The sequence below is a fragment of the Lepisma saccharinum genome, chromosome 18, assembly GCF_977018435.1.
Source record: "Lepisma saccharinum chromosome 18, izLepSacc3.1, whole genome shotgun sequence".
Lineage (NCBI taxonomy): Eukaryota > Metazoa > Arthropoda > Insecta > Zygentoma > Lepismatidae > Lepisma > Lepisma saccharinum.
Window position 1 is genome coordinate 3,426,932 of NC_139246.1, and position 14,601 is coordinate 3,441,532.

Sequence of the window (14,601 nt, forward strand, 5' to 3'; positions counted from 1 at the left end):
GGTTCTAGATTTATGAGACACCCGGTAGAAAGTGTATATATACAGTATTGGCCATATTATTCGACTCGTTAGTTGAAAGAATGAAACACAGATTAACTCACTTTATATTGAGAAATTTGACAGATTTAATGTTTTGTGATACACTTCAAGTTCTGTCAGTACTTCGTATGACCACCTTCAGCTCTTTTTGAGCCTATTTTAATCACTGCTTCTGTACAATTCCTTTATCACTGATTTCTAAACTTCAAACCACGTGGTTTATGAAATCATATGTTGCTCCGGAGACACAATTAAAGAATACCGTTACAACAATCAGAATTCATATTATTTCCATTGTTATAACCGAATAATGGCATAAATAACACAGTAAACAATGTACGTATTGTTCCAGGCGTTCTTGCGAATATGAAAAGGATCGTGCTGCCACCTATTGTTGGGACACAGTAACAGAAAGGATTGTGGGAAACAAGATTATATCGAAGCAGACAAACAATTTAAACCCATATAAAGTTATAACAACCGTCAAATATATTTAGTTAGAACACTTTCAAAACAAGGAAATGTGCTTCTTTTTTTACAACGAGTCCGCCAATACTTTAGAGAATATAGTAAGTATATAGAATATGGTTTGTGTGTGTGTGTTTGGAAAGAGGATGGCTATAGTAGAAGGATAATTGTAGGCTGCGCACTCCTACCTCTAAGTTTTTTGCTAGGGGAACCTTCGAATACTTGATGTAGGATTGCCTTGTCCTTGCCTGAGTAGAAGTGCGGCCTCCCACAGAACGCCGGCAGACGAGATTGATCTCTCACGTCAAAGGAACAATGGGAAGAAAAATGCCGGGAATCGAGCAGAAAGACCGAATAAGAGATGAGACCAGCGTAGCGGACTGGACAGCATATTTGTTGAGGCCAAGACACAATAGTTGGAACGAATCGTGAACGGAATGGACTCCCAAGACGCTCAGAAGCTGCAAGAAGATGTGATTTGGTTTCTGTCAGGGCATGGACCCAGAGAACAAGCTGTGAAGAGAAAATGAAGAATGCTGCACAGCAACTTCATGGAAAAGTTATTGTGTTTAAATGTCGGAAATGGCATGTTTATAAGGACGGTGGGGAGGCGTTGTTATTGGATGGGCGAGGGTGGACTCTGCCCCACCGTAGAATTGTTTTAACCCGCCCTTCTGCACAACTTACATTAGGAATTTCTAGAAACAGTTTTGGTATACACACAGGCAGAGAAAGAAGATTGATACAAAGAAAGGAAGGAAATAGAGAAAAATGAGGAAGATAAATAAATGAAGATAGAATGAGTTAGATAACCAAAGAAAGAAGGGATCAGTAAGATAAAGAAAATATAGAAGAGAAACAGAAACGTAGAGACTGTGAAATAGAAACAAAGAAATGTAATACATATAAAAAGAAGGAATAGGCAGATAGTAATAGAGGCAGACAGAACAGAGAGAGAGAGAGAGAGAGAGAGAGAGAGAGAGAGAGAGAGAGAGAGAGAGAGATCGAAAACAGATTGATGTAGAGAAACGGAGATAGAAAGAAATATAGTACGAAAGAAGGAGATAGACAGAAATTGAATGAGAAACAAGTATAAGAGCATAGAAAGAGGTAGATAAGCAAAGAACAAAGAGCAAGTTTAAGAAATTGTAAAGACACACACGGAATATTGTCTGGGCCAGATGCTCGGTGAGACGAAAAGGAGGCAAGGAAGTGTAACACTTCATCTGGTTCTGTAAAGATTGTAGGGTGATCAAAAACATTATTGGAAACAATTTTTTTTTTTTTTTCAAATGTTTGAATAGCTCAGCTCTGTTTGAAATGCCATTGTGTCTTACTTCCAGATGGATGTGTTGGGTTGTCTCCGTGAATTTAATGTCAAGAGCATTATCTGCTTTCAACAGCCTCGCAGAAAATGGCCTTCCAGAGGTGGTATGAGGAATGGGAAAAGCTCATAGGGCGTGCTTCAAGGGAGATCATCAGAGCGTATAGGTAAGTGACATGGTTCCGTTGATAAAATTGTATTCTCATTCTGCTGAGACAGATCTTGTATATATATAATGTCAAAGTACCCAATAATCTAAATTTTTAAAATTCAATGCAATGCTGAACTTTATTTTGTCTTGTGAATGAACAATCTAAAAATTGTAATTTGTATGAAAAATCAAGTATTATTCATAATTAAGTTAGAAGGAATTTTACGTATTGTTTGTTTATTTTAACTTTTTGATGTACTTTTGTTTGGTATTGTGTCCCACCCGTGACACCAAAAAACAATTAATTTCCCCTTTAACTGTTACATTTCCCCCTCTACTCCCCTGGAATATCCAAAAGTCAATTACCTTCTTTCTTCGTCTTAAATAATTGATTTTTCAGCATTTGAAAATTCACAGAAATTGAAATAAATCTCTTATTAAGTGAAGAGGCAGTATTTCGTTTGTCCCACCCGTGACACAAAATTGTTCAATTATAGCTATGAATCTGGGAAAGTATTTGAAGGGTAGTTCATCATCCTTCGCAGTTTCCTGCCTCTGACCGGGTCGACATAGAAGTCAAGCCTCTCCACTTTCTTCTGATCTTCCACCATTCCTCTCCTTCCACGGTGTTCCAATCTTGTCCTCTTCTCCTAACACTCCGCTATCTGGTCTTTCCACCGACATCTTGGCCTCCCCCTTGGCCTTATTCCCACTCTTTGTGCATAGTAAGCTCTTACTGGTAGTCTTTCTGCATCCAACCTCTTCATGTGTCCGAACCATCTCATCTGTGCCTGATTTATCCTGTCCTGAAGCTTCACCACACCCACTGCCTGTCGGATCTCCTCATTCCTTATTCTATCCTTTCTAGTCTTCCCAAATATACTCCTTAAAATTTCATCTCCACTGCCTGCATCATTCTTTCTTCTCTATTTGTCATTGTCCAAGTCTCTGCTCCGTACGTAATTATCGGCACATAGTATGTGTTGTATATTACCTTCTTGCATTTCATAGGTACATCCCTGTTCCATATTAACCTTCGAACGTTTTTATAGAGTCCACCACCCACTTCGTCTATTCTTCCACTTCTCTCAATTATGCTTCCTAGATATATTTCTTTGATTTATTGATTTGCTTTATTTTACTTCGCTTCTTGTGCCACTTTTGGCTAATTTGCGAAGATGGGGATGAGTGATGATATGATGAAATTGATGAATTAACACTCACAAACATCCATGCCCAGGCCAGGATTCGAACCCGGGCGTTGTAGCGTAATGTTCTAATCACTCCGCCCTACATATTTGAAACTCTCCTCTAGTTATATTTAATCAACAGTGTTTAGTTTCACAATTGAATGCTCCATATCCAGGTATGGCTGAGCTACACATTCTAAGGCCATTGGATAAATCTTCAATTATTACACTCCTGTTAAGGAATACGAAGGTCTCCTGGCACTGACCTTCAAGTACAAATACCATTAAAAATTCCCGTTCGTCAACCTTAGTTTTTGTAAAAACACTGAAGGAATCGGTGGGAAGAAACATCAGTGGAACAATGATTCACAGAACTCATTCTTCATCCTTCGCCATTGTCCACTTCCCAGTTCCTTGGAAACGAACCAAAACTGTGGGTGGGTGCTCGGAAGCGCTGAATATTCAATGTACAAGGAACGACCGGTAAAGGACCACCCAAACAGGCGGGTGCTGGGGGGCAAAAGCTCGCTGCAGCTTTGCCGTGTCTCGTCTCGTTACCAAAGCGATAAATCCCGATGTAAGCGCCCTTGGCTACGTAGCGAGCATAAAATCTTATGTGGAGGATGCGCTAAGAAGTAACCCGTTTTCGTGGAATTTCCCTCCCACAATGAAATAATTGATTCCCTTTTCAACTGGAAAATTCCCTTTTCGCATAAAAAAATCCCTCGTGTTAGAAAATTCTAATAATCAACGTGTATTTATTAAAACGTTGAAAAATAAAACACATCTGTCACTAATATGTAGGCTATCACTCAATTCAGGAAGTGCGAGTTCCATTTCTCTTCATAAACTTCTACCTTCTCATATAATATCTAAGTAACTCTCTAACCTTCTTAAACCCGAAGGTTTATGGCTGCAGCAACACAAGGATTCAATCTGTCCATTTCCTTTACGTCCATCTTAACGTCATCCCTCCATGATCGTCATCGCCTTCCTACAGGTCTCTTACCATCAGGTCTCCCAACAACAACAATCATATCATATAAACACTTCTTTTCTTTCCTCTACCATGCTAAGAAACTAAATGTTAAAATATACAAAACAGGAATTTTGCCTGCAGTATTATATAAATGTGAAACTTGGTCCCTTACATTAAAAAGAGGAACATAAATTAAGAGTATTTGAAAATAAAATCCTTAGACAAATATTTGGGCCTAAAAGGAAACAGGTGAGTGGAGAAGGTTACATAATTTAGAACTTCATAATTTGTATTCATGTCCAGATATTATTAGAATGATTAAATCAAGAAGACTTAGGTGGGCAGGCCATGTGGCACGAATGGGTTTGATTTTATTTGATTGATTGATTGATTGATTGATTTAGTTTATTTTACTTCGCGTTTTGTGCCGCTTGGCTAATTTGCGAAGATGAGGATGAGTGATGAAAGGATGAAATTGATGAATGGACATTCACAAACAACCAAGCCCGACCAGGATTCGAACCCGGGACCCTTGGCGTCGTAGCGCGATGTGCTAACCACTCGGCCACGGCACGAATGGGAGAGGAAAGAGGAGTTGATAGGATTCTTGCTGGGAAACCTGATGGTAAGAGACCTGTAGGAAGGCCAAGACGAAGATGGATGGATAACGTTGAGATGGACTTAAAGGATGGAAAAGATTGGATTGATCTTGCCTAGGATATGGACAAATGGAAGGCTTGTGTTGCAGCAGCAATAAACCTTCTGGTTTAAGAAGGCTAGAGAGCGAGTTAGTACATCAGGTGCAAATGCATTTACAGATTGGTATTGCTTACAACCAGTTACAGTGAATTTTCCTCTCACAATTGCAAAAATTTGCCCTTTCATCTGAAATATTAGCTGTTGTTAAAAATACTAGAGGACAAGAAGTAATAATGAGGAATTGTACCATGTATTAACAAGTTATAAACATAAAACTCCTCTATTGCTAATGTATAGGCAATTAGCTGCAATATATTTAATTTTTGCTTTGAATTTTAAGTCCACGTTATGCACAGATAGGCTGTTTGGGACAGGTCCTAGAGTTTGAAATGTGATCCGAACCACTATGTGCCTCCACTGGCTGTCGAACCCTGGGTCGCTTGATTTCAAGACGAGGACCTTACCACTATGCCATCGTGGATACAAATGATGCATTTAATGGTTGTTATTGTTTATATTGGTTTTCCCACGCATGACAATAACAGGTTTAGTGTTATTTTATTCTTTTCACCAGTAAGAGCGTGATGAAAGCAAAGTTTCAGCTTGTGGTGTCAGTCTCATTTCATTTGCAAAAGAAAAATATCGCTTGTCGCCTGTCGTTTCGGTCTGAGGGCTCTCTTAATAGGCTTACCATGCGTCCTGGATTAGCCCGGACATTCCTGGTTTTTTAGTGCTGTCCGGGGTGATTTCCGGGTTCTTGAGAATCTGAACATGAAAATAGCTACCTGTATTGAATATTCACGACCAATTTTTAAGGTGTTTCAAAAGACTGATCTTTCATGTACCAACATTTCTAAAATGGTTGAGTTTGCTATGTTTTTGCCTGGAACATGTGCTCCAGTTGAGAGAGTATTTTCAATTATGGGGAATATTTGGTCTGCAGAAAACGGTAGACTTCTAGTATCTACTGTTAAACATTTGCTGAATGTTCAAATTAATTCAGAACTTTCATGTTGTGAATTTTATGATGTTATTAAAACAAACAAGCCATTTCTGAAAAAAAGTCATGTCTAGTGAAAAGTTCAACTAAGTCAACTAAAGATAATGTTACCTAGAACAGAGAGGTTTACTACACATCAGAAAATGTATTATTCAATTAAACATTTTCAAATTAATTGATTGATTTGAGAAAATAATGTTAATATTTTTTCTTGTACAATTTATAGTTTAATGTTCCAATCAAGTGTTAAGGCTTTTAAGTAATTTCAATTTATTTTTGTAAAGAAAACTGAAATTCATCAATAAAGAGTTGATCGCCAATATGTCCTGGGTTGGACCCAAAAAAATATGGTAAGCCTATCTCTTAAGCGCTTTCCAACAGGGGAACAAGCGAGGGTTTCACACTGAAGTGACAAACTACAAGCGCCGCTGTTCCCATCCAATCTGCAGAGAAGCATTCACTGCGTATCCACAGACCGAAACGACACAAAATTTTCTGTTGAGAAAACAGCCCAGTCCGAGGAACACGTCGCAACAACTGCCCGAGGTCCCGGGTTCGATACCCGCTGGATACACAGTGGTTCTGATCCCACTTTAAACTGTAGGTCCAGTCCCGATTAACCTTTCTGTGCATAAAACAACAATTCAATACATTCCGGCACGAGAGATTTCATGTATCTCTGAAGGTACATTTATAAGTAACACGTGGCGCTTGTCTCCTGTCGCGTATCACTTCGGTCTGAAAGCTCACTTCAATTACAAACAAGGAATTAAATTTTTCTCCTCCTTTCTCGAAAAACTAATCAAACAGAAGGAACTGGAATACCCTGTCAAAAATGTTCCCAGCGTTTTTCCCACATGTCACAAATTTATTGAGAAAATTTTCCCATTTTTCCCTCCTCTCGATATGACTTCAGGAAATTTCCCTCAATTTTCCCTAATCCTGGAAAGACCAGAAAACATGCTGCGGTATTGTTTCGGAGGACTATTTCTTACTCAAGAGAAATTATGAATCATCTGCTTTCAATATTACAAGGAAAAGAGACTCCTCCGTGGCTAAAGGTACAGACCTTCCTTGCTCCCATAATTCCTAGGTGCTTGACATTTAGGTGGGAGGTTAGGATTCGACTCTCTTCTGCAAGACCGACCGTATGTGGGTACAGGCACGTATCTAGAAATATATTTAGTAGTGGTATTGATGCTACAACCAGCGCCGGAAAGGAAGAGCTCCCCTCCAGCAGCTTTGCTACACTTAAAACTTGCTCAACATGAGCATATGAGCTTTTTGCTCAAGTGTGGAACCCTGCCTAATCCAAGATTTTTGTAAAAATGCCCTCGGGAATTTTTCAGAAAGGAAGAGCTCCCTCAGATTGATTTGTCTATACTTAAAACTATGGCAAGTTCTCTTATCATCTTATTGTTTATAGTATGTTTTTCTGTCAAAATCCCAGGAATCTTGAATTGATATTTATTGGGTTCTGAGACCCAGTGGAGTGTGGTGTATGGTTTTTATTGCCCTGTAATCGGGAGGGTTTTGGGTTTGAGTCCTCATAAAATCTGATGGCAAAATGTTAATATTGTTGTCTTGTAATCGGGAGGCTTTTGGGTTTGAGTCCTGAGAGATTGAAATATATGTGGCATTCCATATGTGAGATTTTGAGAATAATTTTGTTTTGTTGATAGCCCCCAGATCTTAAACCTGGTAAAAAATGTTGTACAACAGAGCAAAATTATTCTCTATTAAGAATCACCAGAGTTTTGGTATTGCTGTTATCTGGGTAAAATATCAGCTCAACAATACGGGCAAAATTGCCTGATCAATACAATAGAAGCGAACAAACATTCCATGTTCTTTATAATCTTTTGATCAGTCCCATGTTTCGGCCAGCAATAAATTATTGCATGCCAACAGATATAATCTATATTGTGTCCTTTCAGAGAGAAATAACATATTATTCATCATCAAAGAGTAATTGCCTTCTTTCTGTATGCCCGGGAGATTTTATCTGTTAGCATAAGCTGCACTGTGCTTTTTCCGAGGGAAATTACATGTCATTTATCATGGGACTCAAAGAGAAATTCTTATCTACACTGTGCCTTTTTCAGGGACCATCCATCATATTGAGGAAATTCCTGGATATTGTCATGCAAACTGAATTGCATTTAGGCTTGGTCTTGTCGCACACAAGTCTGTAACTTACAGAATAATTATTGCAATATTTCTGTATTTAAGCTTTTGGCTGTGTTATTTGGGTAGGTAATATATATAAAAGTTTTTCTGCCATGAGCAGAGGTGCTATAAAATTTGGGTAAGTAATATATTTCCTGACGGCAAAGTGTTGTTTTATAAACAAAGGGCTTCTGTGTTTGAATCGGACCTCTAGAATTGCTCCGTGACTCTCTCATTTCTTACATCATAAACATATGATTTTTCCCCTATGAGAATAACACTACAAATGGTGTCATCGGGTAAAGCCTCATGGAATTCACAGATAATTTTAATATTTGTTCTGTCATTCACCACAACTTGTTTCCTTTTTGAGGTGTTGATTACAAACATGGGTCTCTGTGTTTTGAATTCATCTGGAGTGTAATACATATCAGTATTGCCAATGGTGACCCTTTTGAAAGCCGAAAATGCCTCATATAATTTGAGGAAATCATCCTTGGACATGTCTAAATTGTAATTTTCTCTAGGAAAAACCTCATTTCTGCCATTTTTAAGATATATGTTCTTGATGTTGCAGTTATCAAATTTACTTGAATTTTTTTCCTGATTATTGTGTCTTCCAATCCGGCATGTCATATTGAATGCTGGAGAATGAATTTGTGGCATCAAATTCATAATATGTACCAGATGCGGGCTTCTGTACGCATTGATATGTGTAAAATTGCAGAGGAACCTGTGGATTTTTTATTATATCAGCTTTGTATTTAAGAGCATAACTGGCCTCATACTCAACAACAGGGATTCTTAACTCCATAGTCTGAATAATGCATTTGCCCTCATCAGGTAAGGTATTAGGCAGAGCTTCCCCTGTAGGGTTTAATGTGCTGTACCTCATCAAAGCATTATTATCATTTGCAGCTCTTCTAAATGTAATTCTTAACCCACCCTTCCACATAATATCTTTGTAATCTGAGAAGAATCCTGGCAACAGGCGCATAGGAAACAGCACTGTGTGGTTCTTAGATAATATTTTATCACCAGCCTCAAATCCACCGATTTTGTAGTATGAAGCTTCGGTTTTGGATAATTTTAATGTGGCCAAAGCTGTGGAGGTAATGCCGGGATAATCCACTCTGTTTATAACAACGCCATGCTTTCTGATCTCAATTTCAGAGAACAGATGCGGCACAAAATTGTCCACCAATCTTATATTTGAATTTGCTGGATAATCTGTTCCATCGAGCTTTACAACATCAAATTTGATGTATAGATCTGCTCTGTGGGGGTGTATAAATCCATCCCCTACATCAAGATCAACCTCAATTTCTGTGTTGGGTTGATTTAAATTTGCAAATGTCCTCCTGTTTGGGGGGAATGATTGTAGCTCATAACTCTCAATATTTTCCATTGTATGTATTTTTATTTAAATATTAATCTCTATGATAGCAGTTGTTGTGGCTCCAGCAAAATCAACTAATTCTTCTTTTTCATTAGTGACCATCAATTCAATGTAATCTATTCTATTATGGCACACAGGAAAATATAATGTTGGGGATGGATTGTAGGTGATGGGCTCCATGAATTCGGAATTAGGTTTGAATGTTGCAATGATGCCAGTTTGTTTGTGAGTGCCTATGCCATTTGATTTGGTGATCATACCCTCAGCCACATTACAGTGAATATTCAGAGTCTCTATGGCTAAGAATTTAGGTATATTAATAGCAGTGTGTTTGATGGCTGGTTCAAGTTTTGTGTTGTTCTCAAAGCCTAACAGCTCTCCTATAGTACCCAGATCCACTGTTTCTGTAGCAGATACAATCTCTACTCTGTGAGTGACAGAATTTTGACTTAACACTATACCTCTGGGTAATTGAGCATTTAGATTGGACAGATTATATTGCCCTGGAGTGATGACAATTTTTTGATCCCCTACTGCAATTGTATTGTTGTGGTGTGTAATATTAGGGATTAGGTACATGCCGTAAAATGCCCTGAGAGCTATTGTTTTGGGATACACTATATCATCATGCAATTTGAGTTTCAATATTGAATTTTGGCTGGTGAGATGGAATACCCCCATGATGTTTCAGATACCACAAGGCCTTTTGAAAATCTTCAATTGATGGTTTATTTATTGGAGACATGTATCTGAGAACAGATAAACACAAATGTCCGCAATTAACATCTTTGAAGTTTTGAACACGGGCATTATTGTAATAAAGATTAGTTGAGTTTAGATATTTTACTAAATTTTCAGGTGGAACACCTCCAAATGAATCAAACACAAATGCCTCATTGTTTAAATATTTAAGATAACAAATCCAGTGAGTGCCCTGATTTTTGTACTTATCCAAATTAACTATGCCACACTCTTTTTTGAGTGGTTGTTCTGGTAAAGAATCAGACATGTACACACCCCTAAAATTTTTGATGCCCAGTGGCTTGATTAAAGCTTCAATATCTTGGTTTGTAAGCGGCTCTTGTTTTTTTTAAACTTACTCATGGCTCTCTTAACACCTTTGCCTTTTTTCTCCATGGCCAGGTTATGGCGCCTCTGCTCATCTAATTCTGCCCTATTTTTCTTGGCATCTATTACTGTTTTTGCTATGGCAGCTGATCCCCCAGCCAAGCTCCCCACAGCCCCGAGAGCAGCTAAGATGGCCGGGATAGTAAATATGAATCCCCCCACATGTGATTTTTTCCTGGATTGTTGTAATTTTTTTAATTGGGGGGTACTAAGCAACAATTTCATACCATGACCCTTTGCAAGACAAGAGCTTTTTTTCTTGCGCTGCTTTTTGGTTAAAAGACTATCAATAGTTTTAAGAGATTTGAGACCTGCATAAGGTATTTGATACATAACACCCTTGGCCTTCATTGTAGGTTTATTATATACATATTCACAGCCCCCACCCCAGTTTTTGTTTGGTGTTCATAGCTATGGTGGTTCCCAATGCTGCTATTTTTTCACTTAAAGAAGCATCTTTGCTTACAAATCTACCAAATGCAGCCTCTTCTAATTTCTTGTCTGCAACATGTCTCTTGTCAAGATCAGAATGTGTGTTGTATGCTATGTCATGGTCTCTACAAGCAGCATCTAGAGGATTAACACCAGGATCCCCTCTGTTTAATCTATGATCCAATTTTTTGCCTGGACCACAATACTGTTAGCCTGGAATATGTAGTTCAAATGGCAGCTTGTTTATAATGTCATTAACCAGGCCACCGACCCTCAGAAATATTCCAAAATTTGGGGGGTAGAGTATTAATAATTTTTATGAGATATCCAATCCCTTTAGGGTCATTCACTATAAAATTAGACAATTTTGTGCTTATCATGTCCATAATTCCAACCTTTTCATTGTAAAAATTGTGGTTGCCAGCATTTTCCTCCCCAGCTATCACCAATAACCTATCTACAAGTTTCCTGACATCATCAACCCAGACAAATTCTTTAGGCAGGGTGTTGTATTGTTTGATTCCACTGCCAGTCTTGATCTGTGACCATATGGGCTTGATTAAATTATTGTATTTTGCCCCACTGCTCGACTTAACCCTTTTTTGTGTGGGATCATTGTTCTGGTATAAAGCATCTGATTTTATTAATATTTCTTTGTAATCCTCATAATCTTGATCTGTATAGCTGCCAGGCCTTTTCCTAGTCATCAATTCCCACAATCCAGGTGTTCCGGTGTACTTAACAAAAGCACCTTTTTCTCCGAGACGAGATTCTGAATATACAATTATATCATCTCCCATAAATGTTACTCTGAAATTGCCAATTCTATGTATGATGGTGCCATCAAGCTCTGTGTCGGCATATAAGCCAAAAACCTCATCTTTGTTGTCTTTAGGTGTGGTTAAATATTTTTGAGCAAGAAGACCCAATTCAATAGGATCCTGTGTAGCTTCAATTCTTCGAGGAGCAACAGGACTAGGTGTATGAATACTGGAAAGTGGGGTGATTGGATAATCTAATATGTTCCTTGCAGCTACAGGTACAAGCTCTGTGATCAAATTTTGATTTTGCTCTGTAACAGTTTTGATATTCTTACCTAAATTATTAATAGCATCAATTACAGGCTGTTCTGTTTGTTTGTGTTTTTCATAAATTCCACGGTTCTCTGATTTCCATCCCTTAAATCTTTTTACAAGATAATCTCTTAACTTAAGATCATCAATGATTGGCCTTTTCATGTTTATTTATTTATATTTCAATGTCTAGAAAATTGTTGATTTTATTTCTGTATTTGCCGCTATTGGGTGTTCTTGTCATATCAATTGTGACAAACCCATAACTGTCCTGGTTCCAGCACCAACTGCAAAACTTGGAAAAATCATTGTAGCTCAAGTCCCCACCTACATATTCATCATGTATGTGTTTGAGGTTGGTATGATCTTGATGAAACACACATATAAAATTGCTGTTGTCTCGTATCAGCTGCTTCGGAATTTTAGAAAAAGTCTGTGCCAGGTAGAAGCAATCAATGTTTTTGTGTCGGCCCTGTGTAAAGAAATTTCTAACCTTGTTTTGATTATCCAGTATAATGTCATCAAACACAACAACAGAATTATCGAGACATTCGTGAAGTGGCTTAACATCTGGTTCAAAAGTGGCTATATCTAATCCATCATATAGCTTCATCAGCTGCTGATATTTTAATTGTTCCAAGCTCTTAGAGAAGACATACAAGTGCCTGTTTTTCCAGTCTAACCAGTTGGGTGCCAATAAAAAATTATCAACCATTAGTGTAGTTTTACCACAAGCCGATGGCCCAACAATAAGACACCTAATATTTTCAGGCAGCAAGTTGTCATTTCTCTTATTCTGTTGTTCAGGTTCTGGCAGCCTCTTTATAACATCCCAGGTGCTCATATTATCACTTTGTTTGCATCGATCCAGCTGTGTTCTGGGAGTCCTAGCCATTTGACAAGTAACTTGTTGCCTTTTCTGCGGATGATTTTTTCTATGAGATATGTGTCAGGCTGTTTAGTTTTGCTGAGCTCTTGTTCATAGAACCTGCCTTTGAGAATTTCTCCTCGGTGATCTTTTATTATATATGTGTTAAGGGTCCCGGGTTTAACTTGAACCACTGTAAATAATTCAGTGCTCCAGTTTCTTGTAAAGTCTCTTTTGAATAAGTGCTTATATTTGCTGATTCTTACTTGATCCCCCACCTTGTATTTGGCCTTTCTTGTTGTTGGCTGGTATCTAGGATAATAAACAGTCCTGACCAATTTTTGCTCATCAGATGAAGTTACTTCAGAGGGTTTCATGTTGATTGTGGAATGGACCGAGTTGTTATATTTATGTAGAAGTTCTGGAAGAATATTAACCCATTTATAATTACCTTGAAGTGTAAATTGTTTATACATAAGATTTTTTAAGGTTCTGTTGAATCTCTCTAAAATTGAGGCTTTGAGATCACTGTAACTCGAGTAATGTTTTATTGCCCGGCTTTTAATAAATTGTTGAAACACTGAATTATAAAATTCTTTGCCATTATCTGTTTGCAAATAGCGCGGTGATCTTCCACTCTGATTGATGATTGTTCTGATGGCTTCTGTAACACATGTTCCAGTCTTGGATTTGAGTGGCACAGCCCAGGCAAATTTTGAAAATGTATCTATTACAGTGAGTAGATACTTGTAGCCCTTGTTGATTTTGTCTAAGTTTTTCAACTGCCCACTTGACAACTCAATCAAGTCGCTTTGCCATAAATCATCTATGCCTTTTGTGACTACTGGGAGTCTCTTATAATTATGTCGGGCTTGTCTGTGTAATTCATCAACAATAATTTGTCTAGACATAATATGTAAACAAAAATATTGCAACTATGGGGTGTTCAGCAGCTGAGACTGCAGGATTTTCTAAATATAATTTGTCTCCTATTTGTATTTTAAATTCCAAAGTGCCATCATCTTCAGTATAGGCTGTTTCTAATGTATTGGGGTCTGTAAAATCCTCCAACTCTACACTGGTGATTTTTACTTTGTTCTCAGCATTTGTTATTGATAAGGTAGGGTAGTGGTGTGCCTGTGGTTGTAGCCAATATTTGATCTTGATTGGTCTCAATGTGCCCCCAACAAAAAACTGGTAATAAAATTGAGCAGGGGACAGCATATATATTTTGCCACCTGGTGTAAATGGAGAATCATATTCTTTGTTGGGGATGCTGTACAATTCAAGAATTACTGTATGTTTTGGATTCTCGATTATGCCTGTTATTTCTTTTTCTGCTGTAAGCAATCTGCTTGTTACAGATTCAAGGTGCTCATTGATGGTCCTAACAACATCATCATGGCCTGGCTTGATCTTTATGTCCACAACAAGTTTCTTGTATTGTTGCACAATTTCTTGAAGCTGGGTGGCAAAAACAGACAGAGCATTTGCTTGATTGGATTCCATGGTTCCTAGCTGTTGCTTGATATTAGCTACAATTTGTTGCAAATTTTCAACAACTGCCAATTTTGAATTTTGAGCAGTAAGATCATGGACCTGTCTTCTGATATCCTCAAACAGGGCATGCAGTTCATTAATATGTTGATTGTTTGGAAGAGTGGCCACTGTCTGAGTGAGAT

The 14,601-nt window shown here is 37.9% G+C and overlaps 1 protein-coding gene across 2 annotated transcripts in view; it reads left to right on the forward strand.

The window, feature by feature from the left end:
* Positions 1-14,601, forward strand: part of LOC146002691 (uncharacterized) — a 143,384-nt gene that overhangs the window by 28,038 nt on the left and 100,745 nt on the right. For both annotated transcript variants that reach the window (XM_083140649.1, XM_083140650.1), the window contains one exon: positions 1,851-1,998. The gene's annotated coding sequence lies outside the window, so the exon portion shown is untranslated. The remainder of the gene's footprint in view (positions 1-1,850; positions 1,999-14,601) is intronic.